The sequence below is a fragment of the Numida meleagris genome, chromosome 1, assembly GCF_002078875.1.
Source record: "Numida meleagris isolate 19003 breed g44 Domestic line chromosome 1, NumMel1.0, whole genome shotgun sequence".
NCBI lineage: Eukaryota > Metazoa > Chordata > Aves > Galliformes > Numididae > Numida > Numida meleagris.
In genome coordinates, this window is record NC_034409.1 from 3,049,959 (window position 1) to 3,074,787 (window position 24,829).

The following is a 24,829-nucleotide window of genomic DNA, read 5'->3' on the forward strand; positions in this document are numbered from 1 at the left end:
TAAGTCAAATGACAGCTCTACCCAGAGAAGAGAAAGCCAAAATTCCCTCCTATCCTCACCTCATACTGATGGTGGGATTAAGCATATGATGGTTAGCAGGATAGGAGTACAGGAGACTGACTCATGGGACATCTCTGTGATTCCCTACACAGGGTCCCCAGCCCATCCCCTGCTGCCTCTGTGTCTGTTTCCGAAACCCATCTTCTGTAATGCTAAATAATAACATGCCTTGTTTCCCACCTTGCCTGCTTTTCATCTAAATTAAAACTCAGCTAATCTCATTAAGGAGCTCACCCTGGTGCCACCGTGTTCTTCGGATGCCCCCTAACATCATTAGGAACTTATCCTGGGAAACAAAAGGGCATTACTCCCTGGAGGGAATGAGGAATTAGCGCAGGGTAGGATGTGTTTCACAACTGTGTTAATAACCACTTGGTTGTGTGCAGTTAATGACTTTAATCTCCAGCTCGTTGTCACTGCTGTGGTGTGCAAATATGTGGGTGTCTGCGCAGATACAGAGATGTGCAGGAAAATGTAGTATAAAGGTCTTAGCCAAAGGAGGTGAAGTGTATTCATATGGTGGGAGGATGGAGCCCTCAGAGATAATACAAAACAGGAGATTTAAGTCTGTCATCAGTTGGAATGTCAGTCAGTGACAGAGCATTGATGGCAAGAAGGTTACTGATGTGGAAATAGACCAAACATGCTCCTTAGAAGGGACAGTAATGTTTCAATCTGTCCTCCAAGGAGACACACCTAGGTAGAGGTGTGCAGGGCCATAAAGAATGGAAAGATGAGCAATGAGATTTATCAGTGCTCCTGACTTCTTAACACAAAAGCAAGAGGATATTGAATGCCAAGAAAAAGGGGTGGGAGGGAAGAGCCAAAGAAATAAATTTGCAAACATACCTGGAAAAATCATTACCTGACATATCACTGAGTTTCTAGTTTTAATATTTCAATTTGGGGTAGGCAAGTTAAAGTAGCACACATGTATATTCAAACATGTGCACACGTTTGCACAGCAAAGGCAGAACCACCTCCTAAAACCTGTTGAAATGGGATTAGGGTTTAAAAATATTATAAAAATAGGAGTATAAGACCTCATACCTGAGGAAACCTCTAAGAATCAGGGAACAGTAGGAAAAATCACACACTGCAGTGTCCAGCACCTTCAGGATTGTCATTATACACAGGATGGGGGCTTGCTTACAGATTATGGAGGTATCCTACAAGAATGGGAGGATGCTGGAATGTGAGTGAGTCAGAGGACGCCTCCGAATTTGATAATGGGATATTGATGGTTAGAGCCATTAGTGTGGTGCCCAGAATACCTAACAAGGAGGGAGGCAACACAGTTTGATCCCTCTGATGGCCAGAAAAGAATCACAGAATCATAGTATCATAGAATGGTTTGGGTTGGAAGGGACCTTTCAGATCATATAGTTCCAACCCCCCTGCTATAGGCAGGAACATTTCCCACTAGACCAAGTTGCTCACAGCACCATCCAGCCTGGCCTTGAATCCTTCCAGGGAGGGGGCATCCACAGTCTCTCTGGGCAACCTGTTCCAGTGTCTCACCACCCTCACAGTAAAGAATTTCTTCATAATATCTCGTCTAAATCTACCCTCTTCTAGTTTAAAACCATTTCACCTCATTCTGTTGCTACATGCCCTTCTAAAAAGTCCCTTTCCTGTAGGTCCCCTTTGAGTACTGGCAGGCTGCTAAAATGTCCCCCTGGAGCCTTCTCCAGGCTGAAGAGCCCCTGCTCTCTCAGCCTGTCCTCGTAGAGGAGGTGCTCCAGCCCTCTCATCATCTTTGTTGCCCTCCTCTGGACCTGCTCCAGCAGCTCAGTGTCCTTCTTATGTTGAGGTCCCCAGAACTGGACGCAGTACTCCAGGTGGAGTCTTACGAGAGCAGAGGGGCAGAATCACCTCCCTCAACCTGTTGGTCACGCTTCTCTTGATGCAACCCAGGATACGGTTGGCCTTCTGGGCTGCTCAAGAAAACTTGCTCAAAATCATATAATCAAAGAGTGAACCTAAGTGCCCACCCAATCCTATTATTCCCACCCATTCACTGATGGAACTTCCAGTCTTGAATTCAGCAGTTTCTACCACAAATGCCTCTGCAATAGATGCTCTTTTCCTCCTTCTCTCTTTTATCTGGAGATCTTTTGTTCCCTCTTATTCTTTCAGATAATTTGTGAGCAGAGCTTTCTTCATACCTAATCAGATTTGGAACAACTCAGAGGAAAATATTTTTCAAGCTCTCCTCCTGAGAGATGGGTCATTAGAGTAATTTGTCTCAGAGATTTTAGTCTTAGTTCAGGCCTGCAATCACGGCTGCTGTGTCTTTTGTGTCCTTGGGCAAAGAGAACAGAATAGGTCATGTTTTTCGCTGCTGAGAAAAAGCCCACTCAAGTGAGGGATCTGAGCACTCATCCATTACAACCTAACTCCTTCTTTTCTATCTGTTTTTACCAGTACCCCTCATATTGGATTTTTATTACTATTATTATTTAGGGTCTGCTCCCAGGATGCAAGCACATTTGTTGCTCAGTGGGACCGCCAGCATCAAGCACTTCAATGTTGCTTTGTTTTGGAAGTGCAGCTACACAGGAGTGGAGTGTGTGTTTTTATTGAATTTCTGGTTTTGATCTCACAAGCCTTTGTGATGAGGAGAGTGTGTGTTCTTTGAGATCAGAACCACAGCAGCATTTTGTATATTGATTAGTTGAGGGAATTGCTCTGGCTTGGCTTTGTAGCCCATTGTGGAAGACCTTCTAGAGAGAATCTGCATGCAGGTTTACAGTTTTGGAGGAATAGATATAGAGGTAAGCTCAGTTTAATCAGATTTTTAAATTGGCCTTTCTAAAAACTCCCCTCCTTAAAATAAAATGCATGGTATCCCCACAAACATTTGGGGATGTTTTACCTCTGGGACTAATTTCTCCAGGATTCTCTTCTTTACAGCATAAGAAACCCTCAGGGTTTTCAAGTTCAGTCATTTGTGTATGTGCTTCGTGCAATAGTTCATTAGTCAATATTCAGCTCTTCAGGTGGCTTCATTTCTTCTTCTAAATCAATATGAAGACAAAAACTTGGTATGATATTTTTTCTCAGAGTTCATGGTTTGATATCTTCCAAACCAGCCAGTTGGGCTACTCTGACATAGTACAAGTTTTCCTTGAAGACTGGTGTTCTGTGACTGTGATGTTTGAGGAACAGTGGGGATGTTATAGGGTCAAGGAGTAACCAAACTCATCACTGAACTGCCACCAACGTAGTCAAGTCACATGTGGCAAGAACTGGGAGAAGGAATATCTATTTCTGTACTGTGTAAGTGCTCAATGAAAGAGAAGGGGGCATTAAATCATCTAGGTTATACCTGAGACAAAAGTAAGTAGCATGGCTGAGCCCAACCAGGGAGCAATCCCAGTTCCTGTTGTGTCTTTACACGGCCTCAGATCCATTGAAATTCTCCTCCCTGGATCTGTAATGGAAACAGTATTTCCCTGTTTCACATTTCACTTCATTTTACCCTTCTTCCCAAGTTGTGGTCCTCCCTTTCACTGACTGAGGTTTCGAGATTGTGTGAGTGAGGCTATGTAAGGAGATGCCAGCTCAGACACTGTGTGTACATGGACATACAAGCAAATCAAAGAATATGTTTTTTTTTTAATGCAAGCTATGATGACGCTGCCCTTTTCCAAATCCTCTACAAGCACCCCCCTGCTCTGAGACAATGCATTAAAGCATGGGAAAAGTGATACTTAACATTGAAATTCATCATTAATTCCTCCGTGTTATATTGTCGTAACATTACCCATAATGAACTCTTCTTGCATTGATGTCAATTTGGTGTGTCACTTTCTCTAGAAGCGCTTCATAACTTAGCATTAATTAATGATGACTTATTGTAAATTGTATTACAGAGCTTATAGCTTTTCTGGGTAACTAGGTGTCACCAACTGCAGCCATCAAACTTGCTGCAGTAGCCAGGATTAATTGCTGTATCACGCAATGCATCACCTTTGGATCTGCACAGAAGAGGAGGGAAGGTCCATGGCTTGAGATTTAACTTGGTTCTATTCTCAGCTCTGCAATCAACCCCCAGCAGAGCCTTGGACAGATCAATTAAGACATTTGAACCTTTCCAGGCTGCCAGAACTTCAGCTGCATGAATGCCAGGGCAGACTGAAACTCCCAAGTGTTACATGATTTGGCCTCATTCAAAGGCTACAAGAGCTTGATTCATTTCAGTGGTGTCTGCAAGGTTTCTCTCGGGTTGAAAGGCACTGTAGACATGAATGTGTTTCCTCTTCATTGAGCTTTGGCTTCCAAAGGATCCACCTATCTTTACTCTCCCAGAATTTGTTATATCATTGCCTGTGCCCAAATCCAGCTGGGTGCAAACCCTCCGCTAGTGACTATGTTCACACTGCCACTCTTCTAGCTTCCAAAACAGGGTGTCCTCATCCTAACCTGCTGTCACAAATGGTGTTTGGCCCATGCCAACATTTTAAATTTCCTAGTACTGAGACCCATGTCTCAGAACTGTTCGGTTTACTAGAATAGAGGTACTGTGTCACAGCTATCCATCCTGGACATGCAATCAGTAACTTTTACTTACTGGAAAGATCAACTAAAATGTTAAACTCTTGGAGAGACGTCCCAATTTAGCAGAAACAGCAGTACTAAAACAGCTAGGAAAAGGCAGATGAAAAGACAGTGAAATAACAAAAAAAGGAAAAAAATATTAGGTACAGTCTTGCAAATCCTTCTCAGGAACTAAAAGCAAGAAGAAAAGCACATGCACCAGTGTAAGCAATCCGGATGACCAAATACAGCATCAAAACTTTACCCAAACTGGGTCTTAATGCTTTTCTGAGCTGCCTGCATCACTGGAGAAGGAGACACAAGAAATTAGGTTCACGGATCTCTTTCCTTCAGACCTCTTAAGAACCAACAGAGTGTAAATCATCCTAAAATGAATTTTCTAAAGAGGGAGAAAAGTCAGATCTGGACTGGTTTTTGAAGGAGCCTGAGGAGAAAAGTTCAAACATAGGTGTTTTATGGTTTCAGTATCTAGGGGTAAGACTTGGCTCCCAGGTGAAGAAGAGGAGGAGGCTCCTGGAGAAGGGGAGGCTCAGGGGAGATCTTATCTTTCTCTACAACTGCCTGAAAGGACGTTGTGGTGAGGTGGGGGTCGGTCTCTTCCCCTGAGTAACAGCGATAAGACGAGAGGGAATGGTCTTAAGTTGCACCAGGGGAGATTCCAATTGGATATTATAAAAAAATTGTTCTCAGAAAGAGTGGTAATGCATTGGAACAGGCTGCCCAGAGAGGTGGTGGAGTCACCAACCCCAGAAGTGTTGAAGAAAAGGGAAGATGTGGCACTGAGGGACATGGTTAGCGGGCATGGTGGGGATGGGCTGACGGTTGGACTGGATGATCTTAGTTGTTTTTTCCAACCTTTATGATTCTATGAAGACACACTTAGGTGTCTCTGTGTAGGTGTCTCCTTGTGAGCTGCCTATCTGAGTTCTTGCACTATTCACTGGAGATCTGGTTGATGCCTACAGTGAAGTCTAACTGCAATGCCTTTAGTTGTAGTAGTAACACCAACACCAGCTCTCAAGAAAAGATCCCTCTATCACTGAATCACTGGCCCACGATTGTTCAGGTAACTTATCCTCCACTGTGAATTCAGCAATTTTCAAAGATAACCTGAGATTCAATAACTCCTTACATACAATAATTTGCCTGGGGCTAAAAGACAAAATAAGAAACACCAACTTCCACTAGCAAAAGGAAAGATCCTAAGACAAAAGACTGTACTTGGTCATAACAGGCTGCATACTTTAGCAGACCAAACTTTGCCTTTCGGCTTAACAGGAGTGGATTGCAGTCTCAATTTAAGCATCACTGTATGTTTTAAACATAACGCAGAGCAGGTCAGTTTTCCCTGGAGAAAAAACTCAACCACTCTCTTTGCAAATATTACAAATGCAAGCAATGGCTGGTGTTTAATGAGTTGACTTACAAGGTACTAAAGCTGGCTACCACCTGCCAGTTCCTTCAGATGTGCTCCTGGACCTTAATTAATTGCTGCCCTTTGTCTCATTACTTTCCTCACCCTCCAGCCCCACCCATCTCCTTCCTCTCCTTTCAGTTTGGGTTGTTTCAGGCGGCAGAGAATGTCCCCTGGGAGATGGTTTCTGAAGTCAATCAAAAATTCATTTCAGGATGAAGCCCAGTCAGAACTTCTCATTTATTCGTCACCGGCTAGTGACTTCTAAACTAATCGGCAGGACAAAAGCAGCCAGCCAGGCATGCAAATCAGATTAACAATTTTACCTTTGTGAAAGGGATTAGCTGCTCTGTCTGGTGTGGATCTCTAAGAAATCAATCTGCATCTGTCAAAAATTGTAACCTTACTTGTGTCCCTGGCTCCATACTTGGGTTGGTTAAGATAATAATAATTAATTAACAGTCTGCTTTAGATTGCATCTTCTCCCATATGGGATTAATCTTGTATTTCCTTAGGGAGTTGATTTTCCAGGCTGGCTGTGAATTTATTTTCCGCTGCTGTAATACATGATGGTGTTTGCACGCTTGCAGGGTCACAGCTACAGAAGGGAAAGCATAGTGGTTAAAGAAGTGGAGCCGGTTTAGGATTGTGTCCAAATCCCATAAATGCCACATGTGACTTCAGATAAGTCACTTAATCACCCTTTCTCCCACCCTATATTTACCAGATCAGTCAAGGCAAGAGGATTTACAAGGATGATTCATCCCCAAAAGGGCCAAGGGACACTGCTTCTATTCCTGACTCCACTCCGAAACTTAGGTAAAGTCACTTAACTTGTATGTCTCCACTTCCCAGCTGCAGAGGGAGGGCAGCATCTGCTCCTCACTGAAAACTCAATGGCAGTCTTAAACTGAGGCACTCACTTGAGCTTCCCCAGCCTTCAGCAACCCTTGGAAGGGAGGTGAGCTCATAGAATCATGATATTGTTGGAGTTGGAAGGGACCTCTGAAGGCCATCTAGTCCAACTCCCCTGCAATGAACAGGGACACGACAGCTAGACCAGGTTGCCCAGGGCTTTATTCAGCCTCACCTTGAAAGTCTCCAGGGATGGAGCATCAACCACATCACTGGGCAACCTGTTCCAGTGCCTCACCACCCTCACTGTAAAATCTTTTTTCCATATATCTAACTTAAATCTAACCTCTTTGAGCTTGAAACCATTTCTCCTTGTTCTATCACCACAGACCTTGCTAAAGAGTCTGTCCCCATCTCTCCTGCAGCTCCCCTTTAGGAGGGTGCACTTGACCCCACCATCAATGTCACTGATGAAGATATTAAAGACTATCAGCCCCACACCGACCCCTGTGGGACACCACTCGTCACCGATCTCCATCCAGACACTGAGCCATTGACCACCACTCTCTGGACCCGATCCTGAAGCGAGTTCTTCACCCACCAAACAGTCCACCCATCAAATCCGTATCTTTCCAATTTGGAGAGAAGGATGTTGTGGGGTACCATGTCAAAGGCCTTACTGAAGTCCAGATAGATGACATCGGTGGCTCTTCCCTTGTCCATTGATGCAGTGACACCACCATAGAAGGCCACTAGTTTGGTTAAGCGGGATTTGCCCTTGGTGAAGCCATGCTGGTTCTCCCGTATCTCCTCCCTGCCTTCCATGTGCCTTAGCATCTCTTCCAGGAGGATCTGTTCCATGATCTTCCCTGGCACAAGGGTGAGACTGACAGGTCAGTAGTTCCCAGGCTCATCTTTTCTACCCTTTTTAAAAATGGGTATGATGTTTCCTTTTTTCCAGTCAGTAGGGACTTCACCTGGTTGCCACAACTTTTCAAATATCATAGAGAGTGGGTTGGCAACCACATCAGCCAATTCCCTTAGGATTCTAGCATGCAGCTCATGGGGACCCATGGACTTGTGGGTGTTCATAGGAGCACCTGAAATGCACTGACTGGTGATGCTGCAGAAGATACCTCCCCGGGGCCAATTTTCAAACAAAACAACAACATATCTATTCATTAGCTGAAGTATTTGAGGAAAGCAACCACTGCATGTCTTGCAGTTCCAACAAGCGCTTTCATTTTCTGTTTCCCTGTTGACCTTTGCAGCCCTGCTTTGAAGGTGCAGGCTCCTTTCTTCCATGCCCTGATGACATGATAACCAGTTTAAGGTCAGCAAATGTCATTTTCCACAGCATGCCATACTTTGCAAAATTTTTCCCCATGAAAAGGAGGAAAGAAGGGAGGCAGGAGAGCAGCTGTCAGAACAAGCGTGCAGTGCCCAGCATGTCCCTTCAGGTGTGACAGGGAACATCTCTCCTCCTCCAGCCACCTCCATTGTGCAGCCAGGCAGAACCAGGCAGCTGCTGTGTGTTCCCTGCATGAAGACCTGTCAAAGACACTGAAGCCCTAGGACCACATCTTAATAATGGAATTGCAACTCTGCTTGCACAGGTCCATGGCTGCAATAGCTAAGGCTGTGGAGGGACAGCAGCATTCAGATGGCTTGTTTGATGGAGACATGAGAAGTGGAGACATACATCTCAGACCTTGTAGAAAGGCATAAAATATTCCTTTTCCTCCCATTTCCTGCTTTTTTCCCCTAACTCGCCTAACTTGATCCAATTCTTTTCCCAGTGCAGCCAATCCCAGTAACGCATGGGATATGGGATGTGTCTTTTTTTTCCATAGCCAACAGACATCACAAAGAACTTTGGCCCTTGTCCTTGGTTCTGCTAAAGGATCTCAGACATGCTCAGAATTCCCTCCCTTACAAAAGGATTAGATAAGAAGCCAGACAGTGTGTGTACAGGATATGTACGGTACTCCTAGCCAGGGTGCTCACAAGATCTGGAGGGAGCAGTACCTTGGGTCCTGTCTGCATGTTGCTGTATAGATCTGGTGCTGCTGATGTCATGATTGGGTAGATCCCTCTCATCCTGCCACAAACCTGTCATCTCAACCTCACATGTCTACTGAGCGCTCTCTGATTCTCATCATGTCATGTAAAACCTCCAAGACCTTCTACACTCACCGTGATGGTCCAAATACAGTGGCACAGTGTGGTGAGCTACACCAGCCCTTGAAGTGTGTGTCCTCATATTTCTAAGTTACACACCATAGGTTTCTAGTTAAGGCCTTCTGCACTGCCATTCCACATGGTGCAATGCAGGATAGCAATGAGATGCTGAGCACCCTGCTGGGAGATACTTTGGTCATTAGGATTGGTCGTGATGTTGGGGAGTGGAACTCATATCTTGAATATTAGGAAAAAATTCTGCTCTGAAAGAGTGGTGAGGTATTGGAACAGGCTGCCCAGGGAGGTGGTGGAGTAACTGTCCCTGGTGGTGTTCAAGGAATGTGTTGGTGTGGCACTGAGGGATATGGTTAGTGGGCATCGTGGGGATGAGCTGATGATTGGTCTTGATGATCCTAAAGGTCTTTCCCAACCTTAATGATTCTATGATTCCATCAAATTCACCCCACGTTTGATTCAGAGCCACTTTGGATGAGGGAACTCCACAACCCAATTCAGATCACAAAGAGTGGGCACATCCTTGGTCTCAGCAGCAAGAGTCAGTTCCAATTTTAACATTTCCACTGGCAGCTAATTTCCTGTATATTAATCCTTACAACTTCCTCAGCCAAAATCTCACCTACAGGGCTGGTTAGTCCAGGTAATTAGTTTGAATGACAACTCCAACATGACTTGAGCACTCTCTAATCTTTGATTCCTTCCTTTTTCCACAACAGCCTTTCTCAGAGGAAGAGTTGTTCCCAGCCTCCCTCAAACATGGGAGGGTAGAAAGGGAACTTTAGCTCCACAGTGCCATTTTGCCAGTGTCTAAAGGAGATACCATGAGCTGGTCACATTATCTTGGGAACAGTAAGTGTCTCCAGCTCAGCACACACACATACAATGAACTCGGATTCACCTTCGGTTGTAAGAAAATAAAAAGGAGCAACAAAACATGAGGGAGATGGAGTGGAAAGGAGAGAGAAAATAGAGAGCAGCATTTGTGAAGCATGTATTCAGCAAAGTTGTAACTTGGGTCATACGTCAGGAAGGAGTAAGGAAAGGCCCAAGGGAAGTTCTGGGCATACTTGTACATCAGGAGCAGCCAGCCCCTCTGACTGCTTAGATCTTGTCAAGCAAAGAATGACATCTCCCTTGGAGCCAAAGCCTTTGTCTCTCTGGAGCTCTGGCAACAGCCCATCAGTGTACATCTATTAAGCAGTTTGTTATTGTGACAGCTGACATGATGTCTGCTCAGTATGAATTGCAATTACTGCCCAAGTACAATGCATTTAAACATTTAAAAATATAGGAAAAAAATTAAAGTTATTTGTAACTAATCAACAATTCTGCTCAAAGGGATAGGCTTCCTCCTGGGAGAAGGAGGCACCTGGGAAGCAAATAGCATTTCTTCCAAAAGGGACGTGTGCCCAGACAACAGCAGGGCTGGGCTTCTGTGGGGAAGGATGCTCAGGTGTTGAAAGGAGAGGATATTCTTACATGTTCCTCTGCCAAGCACTAAGAGAAATAGGAGTATTTTTGGAGCAAAGCCATCCCACTCAATAACCCCACATGCTAACAGGAAAGATCTCCCCCATATCTTTACCCCACACTGAGAGAATCAGATTCTAAAATCTAATTTGAGCTAGAAGGAATTTAGACTAAAAAATGTATCTATTAAAATGCTACAGGAAACCCCTGATTCTGGTGGTTCACACTGAGTTCTCTAGCCCCAAATATGCACGGGGGTCCAGCCCCCAGCCTCCTTCCTATGAATTCTCAGTGAAGTCCAGAGGATGGAAGGAATTGTAATCCTCTGAAGCTAAAAGTCCAAGGATATCCCTTAGAGATACCCCAGAAGGCTCCCATATGGTCCAGTAAGCTGCTAGAGCTGATTTCCTGGCAGCAGCCATGGTTCACTGTTGGAACAAACCTGGCCCAAAAACATCTCACTGCACTCCCGCATGCTGAGCACAGCTGAGCTGAGATCCTGTCCAGCAGTAGTGGCTGCATGCTTCTGTGCTGGGGACCATGGAAAAGCCCCAGAGTTGAACCACAAACTGGTTTGTCTGCAAACAGGTCAGTTCCCAACAGACAGAAAAGCTCCTTACATGGAAAAGACTCTCAGACGTACAGGGAAAGTATGGACGTTTCAAGACCTTATGGTGGCCCAGCCATTCTCCAGCACAGCAATGAGAAGGAGACATGACCCAGATGCCAAGTGTACCCTGATCTGTGATTTTTCAGAGACAACCAGTGTGGTTAGCACATTTTGGTGTCCCAGACCTGAGTTTGTGTCCCCAGAAAGAGTGGTCCAGTTGTTAAACAGGACCACGCTGGAAGGTCATTATCCCTCCTTTCTGGCATCCTGGTATAGCTCTTTATTACGTCACATGGACTGGTATTGAAGGACAGCAGAAGCACTGAACATGGAGAAAAAAGCTGGATTTGCAACCTCTGAATATTTCCATCCTGCTCACTATAATACTGCAGTTCTGTCCCTCCCCTTGCTCATCTTTGACAGTCATGGTGGAGATGGAAAATGCCTGACCTTTTTAGAGCCCTATGCAGCCTCCATCGTGGTCTACTCTGCTTCACCCTCTTCCTCAGTTTTCCTTCCTTCTGTACTGAAACTACAGCTCCTGGTACTATAATGACCTGCCAATACGTACATTAAAAAAATGTTGTTCTTTGGCCTGATACACCTCCCTCCACAGCCCTTTTGAGTAGCTTTGACTGTCCAGACAATTTTAGTCCCCTTCTTGTAGAGTGCAAAGTCCAGTACTTTGATATGCCTCATGGGAAGGGATTCATCTTTCCTAATGTTAGATGTCGACCACATTGACCGTCTGCTGCTAAGCTAGTCACCTTCGCCTCCCTTTATAGTCTGCAGAGAGAAATAAGCCCTGCCAGGGCATGAGTCATCTGACCTATTTGAGATGTCTACTTCAGAACGAGATTAATCGTGCTCTGAAAGCACCTGTTTTTCTCTGACTAAAGCAGGAGTCTAGACAACCATCTCAGATGAATTCAGCTTCTGTGTCTTTTTAGGAGCTCATCTCCCCAGGATCATGGGCTGTAATGAATCCTCCAGGCCTGTGTTAGCTGATCTGTAGACGGCACGGGTTGATCTACTCTGTGCTGTGATTCAGACAGCTAATGAAGGTAACTACAACCTAATGAGAGCAAGGACTGCTGTTGTTTCTGTGAGAGTTCTTACTTCTATCCTTGAAAGTAGCTGTGATAAAGACTGTAATGGTGTCCAGTTAGGAAGCTATGCTTGGGCACTGGACAAGGGTACCTTGGGTATCAAGGGTATTTAGTATGAGAGGGAATGGCCTTAAGTTGTGCCAGTTGATGGTTGGACTAGACGATCTTAGTGGTCTTTACAGCCTTAATGATTCTATCATGCTATGCTCTTTGGGGATACTTTTGTACTGCTCAAATGATGCATATCTTATTCTGACGGTACAGAAGAGAAGTCAGAAAGGATGAGTAACTTAAGAATATGTTTGAAGTGCAAAATGATGAGGAGTCTGCTGATGACCTGTCTGATTTTCCTGACACTGCTGGCTGTCAGATGTTGCAAAGTCAGGGCTCAAGTTGGGAATAGGGGGGAAATCCACCATCTCAGGCCTGAGTGTATGCCTGGAGACATCTACTTAGCACATGCAGTGGCCATATGAGGTTATGCTGACATAAATACATGAACAAACATCTTTCAGGAGTTCCAGGTGTACAAGGGGACTCAAAGGTTGGAAAGAAACTGCCATGAACAGTGGAGAGAAAAGGACACCACAGCATGCGTCTATGGGGCTTATTAGACATGTAGCTGAAGAGCCACAGTCAGCATTTGTGCTGATTTCTGAACTGATATCTGCCCACCTTTCCCACCTTTTATATAGCCAAGACGCAAGAAGAGCTTGGATCCATACAAATGCTTGCACATTTGTATGTACACTCACCAATTTATTTGTTTCATGAGCTCAAGCTGTATCCATCCCTAAGTGTATGGCAGTCCATAGCACTACTGAGCCTGAACTTGCAAAAAAATCTCTCTTCTCAACTGATAGAGAGGACTTGTTCTTATCCTCAGTGGAGGACACATTGACAAATTCTGGTGTGCAAAGTCTATCTTTTCCCCATCTCCCAAAGAAATGTGGAGGAAAAGCTCTACTCAGTGGTACTCAACCCTTTCCTCCCATGACTCAGAGATGCCCTTGTCAGAATATGCTTTATGCTAAATATACACTGTTTATTGCAGCCAGCCATGAATAAGGCAATGCAGAACACGCAGTTGAAATGCATGCACACAGGCACAGAGGAATGCCCTGCTTCTCTCCTGGCACAGACAACCATTGCTTCCTGGAGAGGAAAAGAATTTCCCTGAAGTGCCTCACAGAGGCTTGTTCTCCACTTGCGAAAGCAAAGCAGCGTTTAACATCAGATGAAATCAGAGAATAGGATCTCAGAAGTGGAACCAAGGGTGAGACGATGTTCTGTGATACGGTTAAGGTGTTCAGTAATTGTGGTGTTTTGGGAACAGGTACCATGAGGAATGTTTCACATGTACCCATATTTTAAGTATTGATGGGCAGGACGGTGTGGGATAAAGGGAAGGATATTTCTTTTCTCTGTTGCAAGAACACAAGCCAGGATAGCCTATCAATGTTTTGGGGAGACTTTCCCTTTTTCTTCTGACCCTTCTGGGCCCTCAGTATATCCACTCTGTGCTGTTTTTCCCACTTTCATCAGACAAAATTTTATCCTCGCTGTTTTTCAGTCTTTTATCCAAAGAAAGGTCTCCAAAGACTGTAGCAGAGCAGAGATATAGAGCTAAAGAGTCATCTGAGGCTATTTTTCCACTGGAAATAATGTTTAAAGTTAAAAACATGCACTGGCATATGCAGCACTTCATCCCCTTTGGGACTCCTTCATCCTCACCTATGTTTGCACCTGCAGGTGCAAATTCCCTCTGTTCATGCTGACACAGATGATGCCATCTGGCACGAGCTTGTGCAGTTTGCTGCCCTCAGAGCCAACTGAACTGACTGCTCTGAACCCTTGTGAAATTGGGCAGTGAGACATTGCCCTCTGTCAGCCTCCCTTGGATCTATCCTTACATTTCTGTACTTACCGTGCTAACTGATGAGTTGTTCCTGTGCCAGACACTTCTGAGACATTTCTTTGACCTCCCCCCAGGGTAGGTTACAGATGCAGTTCACCATCTCTGAGTTTCTGTAGGACAAAAGCTGTGAAGCAATGGCTGTGGCCAGGTGCATGAAATTATGCCTTCCAGCACCAGCCTCCTCCTCAACAACCACTCCTGGTAATAACTTTAACTGCATTAATTAGTCACTGTTTACTCTCTTCAGGTCTGGCATTATCACTGGAATATGTCTCATCTAAATCTGGTGGCCAAACAAATTAAAACTAATGAGGCCATTAGGGTCATATTAACATACAAGGAAAATGGGAGAGCTTCCGGAGGAAGCTTTATTGCCAGACTGGGCATGTGCCTTGCTGAGGGCTGCCAGCAAAGCCTGATTCCCAAAAGACATTAGAGAGAAAAGAAACAGACGAAATAGCACCAAATATAGGATGTGGCAGGACAAGGCTTCCTGCTGTCTCCTGGAGTGTTTCATAATGGTAAATATGGTGAGAGCAGCAGGCCTGGATGAAGAACCAGTGGCAGAGATTTGAGCCATGAGACTGAGATTTGACGGTCAGGACTTGGCATGCAATACTATGGGAGGATTCATGTCCCAGCTCCCTACACAAGTCACTTGACCTCCACTAGCAAACAGATCTGGAGCTTCAACAGAGGCTTCAGACAGCTGGTCAGATGACTAATTTCTGTGCAGCTGGTTGCCTAGTCACCAAGGCAAGAAAGCAGAGGGAATGAGATGCAATGCCAGCCATATCTCTCTCTTATATGCCTTTGGCTGTAGCATTTCTTCTAGCCCAGGAGTCCATCTAAATGGAAGAGAGACTTTGAACACAAAGAAGGAATATGTCCTGAGTTTCACAAGTTCTCCCAGATGCTAGGAAATCTGGGAGGGCAAAATGCAATAGGAAGATAAGCAGTTCTAGGAAAAAAAAAAAAAAAGCAAATGGTACATAAATTAGGATGGCTTCTATAGGGGAAAAATAAGCCAGTGCAAGAAGTTCGTCTGTGCTGAGATCAATCCTGTTCTGAAAGCATCCAAATTCTGAGGGTGCCAGTACTCACCTCTGCTTGAAAATGGAGGAGAAAACCCCATACTTGATCTCAGAGGCAAGGACAAGAGCCTTCCTGCTCTTCCCCTGCCTTTGAAGCTCAGATGATTGATCCATAACAGCCCTTCCTCCTCACCCACATGTCTGGTCTACCAGGACATGTGTTGTGCACAATGCCAGTATCATGCAGGGAAAGGCTTAAGAAACCAGTAGCTGAAGAGTCCCTGTTCATCCCTTTTTCTGCAGGGTCAGCCTCTCAATGAACAGGGCATCTTCTCATGCAGAAGCTTGAGGAATTTCCACACTTTGCTCAAACCATCCCAAAGTTGCATGCTGGCTTCTTCCCCTTACCTTGTAGTGAGTGATGCCTGCTAATTCAGTTCATGGAGGTGAGGTGGGCTGGGTAAATGGACAAAGTAGTCAGCTTTCTTCCCAATTCTTTCTTAGCTTTGGGACTTCCTACAAATATTTAAAATATCTATTATATGTATATATGTATTTTTACATTGTTTTGGCAGAAATTATTTTATTCTAGCTTGCTGTCAACTAGACCTAAATGCCCGCAAGCTCATTAAGAGCACAACCCTGGATAAACAGGCAAAGATAGTTGACTCAGTGACTGACACAGCAAAATGGAAGACTCACTAAAAATAAGGTCTGCATGTGTCTTAGGAGCATGTATGACTGTCAGCTCACAATGCCCCCACTCCTTCCTGCTCAGCCCTCATCTCTTTTTCTGCCTGCTTCCAATCATCCCTTAGCCCCAGCCATGGCAGCAGCAGAAGGACATGGGACGTGGGGTGTAGCTGAGAGAAACCAAGGTCACCTGTCTTCTCCTGCCACTATCCCTCACAGCCTCCTCTAGTTGCCATTGGTCCTTGGGATGATGGCTGAAATCATGGAGTCATAAAATCTTTTGAGTTGGAAGAGACCCTCAAAGGCCATCTAGCCTAACTTCTCTGCAGTGAACAGGGGTATCTACAGCTAGATCAGGTTGCTCAGAAGCTCAGGAAGAGCAGAGGAAAGATGAGTCGTTAGGACCTTAAATACAGCCCTTCCACCTTGGACAGGGGACATGATGCCTGCAGTTGGCAGACATATAAAATAAGTTTTGTTAATGGCTTGTCACACTCTTTCCAGTGGATGGAGCAAGGGCAGCTGTCTCCTGAGGTTCTGTAGGCACCAGTCACCAGCATGAACCCATCTCCAGATAAGATATATGAAGGCTGGTGGCAGCACCTGTAATATAAAGCGAAGGTGATTAACAGGACAGAATATAGCGCACCAACCTGCAGAGTATTGCAGACAGCATCTCTGGCCTTTGGGTAAGTGCTAAGGAAATGGGTTGCTCAAGTGTTTCATTCTTGATAAGGACTTCCAGATGTCTCATCACGTAGGCACTCTCACCATCTCTGTTCCTCCTTCTTCAGGTGGCAAAAGAGCAACTGCATGAGAGAGGCAGGAGAAAGGCTTTTAGAAGTGACTCTCTTTATCTAGGCTCAGAGGACAAGAGAAATGTCTGGGTTAGCACAGGTTAATTTTGTACCCATGGCAGACCTGCCTATCCCTGAAGGCCACATGTCTGGGGCTGGGATCTGGGTGCTCAGTCCAGTAATTCTTGTCTTGTTTACCAGCATCATTTGGAGCTGGATGGATTGTTCACCCCACAACAGCTTATTTATTGGATGGTACCATGTTTCCATCTTGTGGAATACCAAGCAAGAGACCGTTGTTTTCTGAGATTTATCTATATTATCATTTTGTTTTGCAAAGAATTTCTTTCCCATTGCAGAGGTAGTGCAAAGAAGTGATTATTTGCAGTTCAAGCCGGTGATATACTAAACACATAACTTCCATGGTGTCATTTCTGTTTTCTTAGATAGATGAGGATCACTTTTAGGACCTCTTTCTTCAAGAACGGGCTTTTAAATAAGAAGTTTTAAAATGTATTTTCCACAAGTGTTTATTCTAAAGAAGACAGAGCTTTTACAGAAATCTCTTGCTCTATTTTCTAGAGTTCTTCCAATATTGAGCTAATGCTTACATTTCTTTGCTGTGTTAGGAGTCCTTAGAAGAATCTTCAGAGGTTTTTCTGCTTTCACAAATGCACTTGGAATCTGTGTATTAGCTAATAAACATTAGTGACATTTTTAGTGATAAAATCACACAAAACTTAGGTGCCTAGGTAGCTTAGGTGATGCTGTCTAGGTTACTAAGCTTTTCACCTATACGCTACCAGCCCCAACTTGGCTTAGAGGGCATCAGAAAGAATCAATTGCCATCTCATGGTCTAAGAGTGACAATTTATGGGACACTAACCAGTCCTTCGGATTCTCAGTGAAGAAGCCAGTGATAAAATAGGCAGCTGGGACTGAAAACTAATCTCACTGCCAGAGGTAGTTTGTGGCTCTAAGTCAACATCAAGGCTTGAAGGTGATCCAATATTAAGGGAATTTTTTTCAGTGGTGGTGTTCTTTCCAGAGATACATCAGGGAATTAATCCTATACATAAAGAATATGGGTCCTTGAGAGAAGCCAAGCAAGCTTTCCTCCACCATCAGCATAAGGTTTTCTAAGATCTTAATTGGTAGAAAAGCAGCACGGAGTATTGAGAATCTATGAAATTATTCAAACCCTCCATGAACTCATCCAATGTACAGCTGTGGAACAATCTTCTGATGCCCTCAGTATGAAGAATGATAGAGCTGTGAGGAGAGCTTCGAATCATAGAATCATTAAGGTTGGTAAAGACCACTAAGATCATCCAGTCCAACCATCAACCCATCCCCACCATGCCCACTAACCATGTCCCTTGGTGCCACATCTCCACATTTCTTGAACACCTCCAGGGATGGTGACTCCACCACCACCCTGGGCAGCCTGTGCCAGTGCATCACTGCTCTTTCAGAGAAGAAATTTTTCCTAATATTCAACCTGAACCTCCCCTGGTGCAACTTAAGGCCATCACCTCTCATCCTACTGCTGTTACACAGGAGAGGAGGCTGACCTCCACCTCACCACAACCTCCTTTCAGGGAGTTGTAGAGAGCAATAAGGTCTCTCCGGAGCCTCCTCTTCACCAGACTGAATCATCCCAGCTCCCTCATCAGCTCCCATAAGTCTTGTTCTCCAGACCCTTCACAGCTTCATTGCCCTTCTCTGGACACGCTCCAGGGCCTCAGTGTCTTTCTTGTAGGGAGGAACCAGCCTGACCATCCTGCCTTGATTCCCAGCAACTTTAAACAAAAAGGAGGAAGAGAAAATAAATGCTGTGACAGAAGAGAGAGTTAACTTCTAGGGCTGTGTAAGGAATAACCGTTCTGGATGTCATTGTGCTGCAGAAGTGACCTACTTTAGCTTTATCTGGCTTATCTCTGTTTGCATTGGTTTATTGATAGCAGGAGATACTGCTAAGTGAGTGGTGCTTCTGGAATTTAAATTAAGGTCAAATGCAGCCCTCCTGCCTGGTCATAGCCTAACAGAGACCAGGAGCAGCACCTACACTTGGCTCCTCTCAATTAGTGGGTAGAATTAAAGCAAGAAGGTGACAGGAACTGAGGCAATGGCCACAGTAATATTACTGCCATACTTTTTAATAAACAAGAAGAAATGATCCCTGCAAGCAGATTCTGAGAGGGTGAAACACTAGGTTAGTCCCAGAGAATACCTGGTCCAGATGCAGAGGAGTTTGCCTCCATCATTCCTTGAATTTCATTAGTCAGGGAGAGCAGGGGGAAGAAAAGCAACCAATGGAAAACAGCAGTTCCAAGTGAAATGCTGTATTCTCCTCTCTGTCTTTAAGACAGACTGTTAGTGGGAGACCACATGCCTGCTTCTGTCTCCCAGTGTCTGGCCACATGCATGTGTTAACCCACTGCTGACAAGGTTCTCCATGTAATCTGGAGGTTCTGCTTCTTGTGAGCTCCTCATCCCCTTACAGAAGTATCCACTGCTGAGGTTAAGCATGTAAAAGCACATGAACCAGGGCCAAGAACACTCTGCTAGCAAAGTCCCTGTAGAGCTTTGACCAGTGCCACCAGCACCTTCATAGGCAATGCTGAAGGTCTAGTCGTACAGTACAAGGCCAAAGGCCATTGGTGTGATGGGCAGGAGGACAGGGACATGTATGGACACACAAGAACAACTCCTGTGCTGACACTCAGCCTTTCACACAGGTTGAACCCCTGCTCCAAACCAACGCACTGCCTGAAATCACTGGGATCAGGTATGCAGCCCTGAAAGAAAGGAGATCCTCTCCTTTCTGCAGCCTTCCCTCACCCCTATCAAGCACCAAAGAAGGTTCAGGCTGGCCCCACTCTTGTCCGCAGGTTCCTGCTTTCCTCTTGCACAGAGCTGGTTCCACCCTTGGCAATAAGCTCCTCAGACCCTCTTCTCCTCCTCCTTTTTCCTTTGCAGGAGACAGTGTCTGTCACACCTGTATTTGCTAATCAGCTCACAGCATGCTCAGTAATTGCCCACAAGAAAACATGGGTGCAGATGTGGCTGGAAGCAGGGCCACGCACACAAAATGAGATTCTTGTTTTCCAAACAGAAACCAAGATTTAATTACAGCCTCAATTAACGGTTATTAAAACCCTCTTTGCCTTGTTGTTTTTCTTTCCCCATTGTCTCCCAGCCCTGCACATTATTGAATCATCAGCTCCTGTTGTCTTGTTTGGACGCATTCATAAAAAGAGACAATGCAGAAAGCTGCAAACACAGCTTGGACCCAAACAATGTTTTCCCCCCTTTCTCCTCATTTTCTTTCACCAGTTGCCAATCCACTGCAAAGGAAACAGAGACAAGAAGGGGAAAGGGAAATTTTCTGCTGTCTGCAGGATGAAGTGGACCAAAAGTAATGATGCCTCCTATTTATTTCTGTGGAAACTACAACATACATAAAGAGCACAGTAACACTATCTGATAGAGCAAATTCTCAGCTACAGAACACTATTTTTCAACATAGACACCACCATTAGCTGTGCATTTTCACCAACGATGAACAACAGCAAGCATGCTGCTCTCATAAAAATCTGCACCAGTGGAGGTGACCCAAGGTTTCACAGCTACTCTGACAACATCATTGTTGAAATGCACCACTCACCACCTCACCGTGCTCACATCCCCTGTTTGGTCTCCATAAACATTCATCAAGTGTCAATGAATATCAGTGGATGCAATATTTTTCACATGGAGTAATTCAGTGACACACCTTTGCTTCATACACACTTCCATGTGAGACACTATTATGTCAGAGTGCCCCTCTGCTGTATCTGTCACATGGCAACAAAACATAACAGAATATTGGTGAGAAGATTCAAGCTCTACTGCTATACCACCACCATCTGCCTCTGACTTTATGGACCAACACAGTAAAACTGGAGGCACTATTTTCAGTGCAGCTCTCATATATTGGAGACCAACAAGGGGCATTATTTCTGTAGTTCTCCATGATAGCCTCACATCTCAATTGCACTGAGACATGAGAGCATCCTCTGCTCTGTGTTTGTTTGGTACCTGATCCACATGGTCCTTTTCTTTCAGGTGACCATAAAAACCTCAGCAACCATAGCAGACAGGTTGTGGAAAGCTTTGGATGTCCCTTTTCCTGCCAGTCCTGTTAACTTCAGTTGTTCAAAGACTCCTGAATATTTGCAGGATCAGCTTACATAAAACCATAGAATCATAGAATCATTAATGTTAAAAAAGACCACTAAGATCATCTAGTCCAACCATCAGCCCATCCATACCGTGCTCACTAAATCATGTTCCTCAGTGCCACATCTACCCTCTTCTTGAACACCTCCAGGGATGGTGATTTCATCACCTCCCTGGGCAGCCTGTTCCAATACCGCTACACTAGGGATTTGGCCTTGCTTTATTTGCAGGGTGTGAGAAAGGGCAGACACCTCCTTATGCTCCTCAAGGGGATGAGGGAAATACTGCTTGTCACAAAGGAAGAATCTGGTGGCTGGCAGAGCTACTGGCACCACGCATCCAACTCAGGCTGCTACATGATCTCTTTAACTTATCACCACAGTGTGTGGGGAAAAAAAGATCCCCAAATGGAAGTTTTCCCTCCCCCTATCTTCCTGCAAAATCCCTGCCCTCTAAAGGCTCTATTCTAGCTGTACTTAAGAGTTAAATCTTGCCTTACTATAAGGCTGTCCAGGGCAGAGGGCATTGAGAAAGACTGTCTGCTACACCAGTATTCATTAGCACTCCGTGTTAGCCCTGGGCATGCATCAGAAATGTTAATCATATGTTTCTCCCCTTTTCCTTCTTTTCAATTTTAATACCACTATCAGGATTCCCGTAGGTTTGACATATGCACTTCAGGCCTGATCACATATCTTGGTGTTATCTCTGCCTCCAGCGGTGAAGAACTAGCCAGTGCCTAAGCTCTCCTGCTATCTGCTGGGTGTTCATAGCTGATTCCATCTACTTGCTGCATAATCTCTGCTTGTAATTACAAATATCAGGCATGGGGGGCCATCTGTGGCCAAGCTGCACTGTTTGCTGACCAGAACAAGCAGAGATAGCTCCAGCTGTTTGCCAGCTCCATTTCATAAATCCAGGGGGCCCAAAATTGCATATTTATATGGCATCTTAATTCCCTTCTTGTCGAAGGCAAACTCACAGGGGGATTTCTTTGCGCCAGCCCTAAAGTCTGGTTTGATAGTACTGTAAGTGGAAGATTTGTCTACAGCCTGTGCAGCCCATGGTGTTAGTCAATTAAAAATCACATGCATTGATAGGGAGCTGAGACGAATCCTCGGGATGGGCAAGGACACCTGAATTTGGGTACAACCATCCTCCAGGGAGCATTTTTGAATATAGAATCACGGAATCATTAAGGTTGTAAAAGACCACTGACATATAGTCCAACCGCCAACCCTCACAGTCATGTTCACTGAACTATGTCCCTAACAGAAATAGATACAGGCAGTGTTGAATGTGATTCTGTCTGGTGGGAAAAACCAACTGAGAAAATCTGTTTCCAGGTTAGAAGGAAAGGACTTAGTATGGTAAGGGTCTGGACCCCGAAAGCATAGATGTGAAGTGCAATAGGAGCACCATAATGGAATCCTCCATCCTTCTGAATCTTTGGATTGAATTCACTCTCCAGAGCAGGCGTCTGCTCTCCTCATTAGTATTTTAAACCTTAGTGTTTAACCAAGGGGTCTGCCAGTTACAAAACTATCAGTTGGATGTTTCCATGTCTCAGCCAACCCATGGACCATGATGGTCCAATTCTGTACTAGGCTGCATGCAAATAGACCAAAACTCATTCCTCCATCACTCAGCTCCCATCCTTCCACTACACACTTCCATACATTTCCCAGTGTTCCCTATTCCATGATCCTGGTCCAGGCTCTGAGCAGCCTGATCTAACTGTAGGTGTCCGTGTTCATTGCAGGGGAGTTGGAGTAGATGGCCTTTAAGTGTCCCTTCCAATTCAAATGAATCTGTGATTCTATGAATTGCATGCTGGTATCTTTTTCCCTGCCTTGATACACCATCCTAAAATTATTTACCAGTGGACCACTGCATCTCACCAGCATGATTTACTCACTTATACCTTGATTTAGCTCTGTTTTGACACCCAGGTAGGTTGCACAATGCCTAGCAATGCCATGTGTTTGTTACCTGAAGAGATAGTTACCATCCATCAGCTAACTGGTAATAACCACAGGCCATCAGGAGCTGCTATGGGGACAGTGGCCATCCAAGTCATGCAGCTCTAACAGATTGGGATGTTGTTCTGCAACAGGATGGCAAAATGATCCCCTTCTGCAACAGATCGTTCTCCAAGAAAAGAAGTAAGATTCATCTGAGTGCCTTCAGTGCAGACACTGGTGTTAGGGCAGTGGTTCATCCCTCCTAGGAAATGAACTGGGACTTGATATGCTAACGAGCATGAGCCGACACTGCCCACACCGTTTAATTGTTAAGCTCCCTGACACAGAGGGATGGACTTGCTAGCACTCTAACAGAAATTATCAAGCATGAATCAGACTGGTCCATTTGTCCTTGAGGCTAAAGGGCAATCTCTGGTCTCATTTTGTTCACCAGGACAAACATAGCCTTTGATCTCCTGTGGTCCATGGAGACGTTGTCTGTGCAACATGCAGGATTTACAGTGCAAGTTGTCTCATCCCAGAACAAACACCTACACGTGGCCCAGTGACTCATACCTTAAATCCTGCTGATGATATTAATTAGACCTCTGTTGCCTACAGTGGGAACATAGACGCCAGCTCACAAGACACCCACATTGTAGGCTCTTAAAGAGATGAATTTCACCTTAACTCTCAATCCAAACTGGCAGCACAAAAGCAGTGTCTTCCTGACATGTTGCATATCACAGCTGAACCCTGTCTCTTGCCCCCAAGGGCAGAAGGAGGCATGGATGGTTACTGTAATAATCCCAACCACATCCATGACATCCATGCCAGCATTTAGGAGGCAGCAAGTAAGCTGTTCTCAACTCCTGTGCATGGCTTTCAGAAAGGAATCTACATCAGTTTCCTCTCTTTGCAAGGATCTTCCTGCTCTTCCTCATGTCCTGCCCTCCACAGCAGCCTTTCTCAAATCTTTCTCCAGCATATACTGGAGGAAAATTCCCCTTGATTTTAGACTGATCACTCTGCAAGTGACAAAGAGATGACAGCAGCATTTTGAGCAGTCACTAGAGACGTTTCCCGAGCATCCATATTCCCTTTACTCCTCCCTTGCTCCCAAAGTTCCAATCCTTTATCACAGTCATTCCCATCCAACAGTTTATTGTGCAGTAACTCACTGCCATTCCTCCTAGGGCACCTTTAAAAAAAGCCTATGCTTGCATATTAAATATTAAATGTATAAGATGTATAATCCTTCTAATTAAGTTGAATTTAATTTAGAGCTCTAAATTAGAAGGAAAGGAACAGAAAAAAAAATACAAAGGGGAAGAACAGTATTAGAAAATCCATGCATGGTGCAGCATACCTGTGTGCACCAACCACCATGCAGCTCACTGTCTGTGAGCAAACAGTGAGTGGCTCGCCACCATGGGGACGAGAGAAGGCAAGGGATCCACGGAGCCCTTTGAAGATTCGATTCATGCCACACACAGGCAGCACAGCCAGGGGTGAGATGTCCTGTGATCACAGCCCCATCCTGTGCTTTGACAGATCTGGTTTTCTTCCTGCTTTTCTACAGACTCCCTGCCGGAACCTGGGCATAGCAGCAGGGCTGAGGTGCACGAAGGGATTTGGGAACTTTCTTGTTTGAGATAGTGTAGCTGCCAACAAAGTGATTGAGAAGGCTTCTGGCTTTCGGGTGTTTCAGTCCACATGACTTTCCAGCCTTTCTTATAAAGGTTGGCTCCCTTTTAAAAATAAAAGAGAATCCAACTCCAAGGAGTTTATCACTGAATCATTAAAGTTGAGAAAGATCACTAAAATCATCCAGTTCAAACATCAGCCCATCCCCACCATGCCCACTAAACCATGTCTCTTAGTGCCACATCTGCCCTTTTCTTGAATACCTCCAGGGA

At 44.8% G+C, this 24,829-nt stretch overlaps 1 long non-coding RNA gene across 3 annotated transcripts in view; it reads right to left on the reverse strand.

Annotated features, from left to right (window-relative positions):
* The window catches only part of LOC110392833, a 29,178-nt gene continuing 17,666 nt past the window's right edge, over window positions 13,318-24,829 (reverse strand). The window contains exons 2-6 of one of the 3 annotated variants that reach the window (XR_002434641.1): window positions 17,334-17,417; window positions 16,579-16,734; window positions 15,641-15,748; window positions 14,208-14,308; window positions 13,318-13,435 (exon numbers count right to left, since the gene is read on the reverse strand). This is a non-coding gene — a long non-coding RNA (uncharacterized LOC110392833). Of the gene's footprint in view, window positions 13,436-14,207; window positions 14,323-15,640; window positions 15,749-16,578; window positions 16,735-17,333; window positions 17,418-24,829 lie in introns of all 3 variants that reach the window. The other 2 variants (XR_002434640.1, XR_002434642.1) reach the window with 2 other exon arrangements.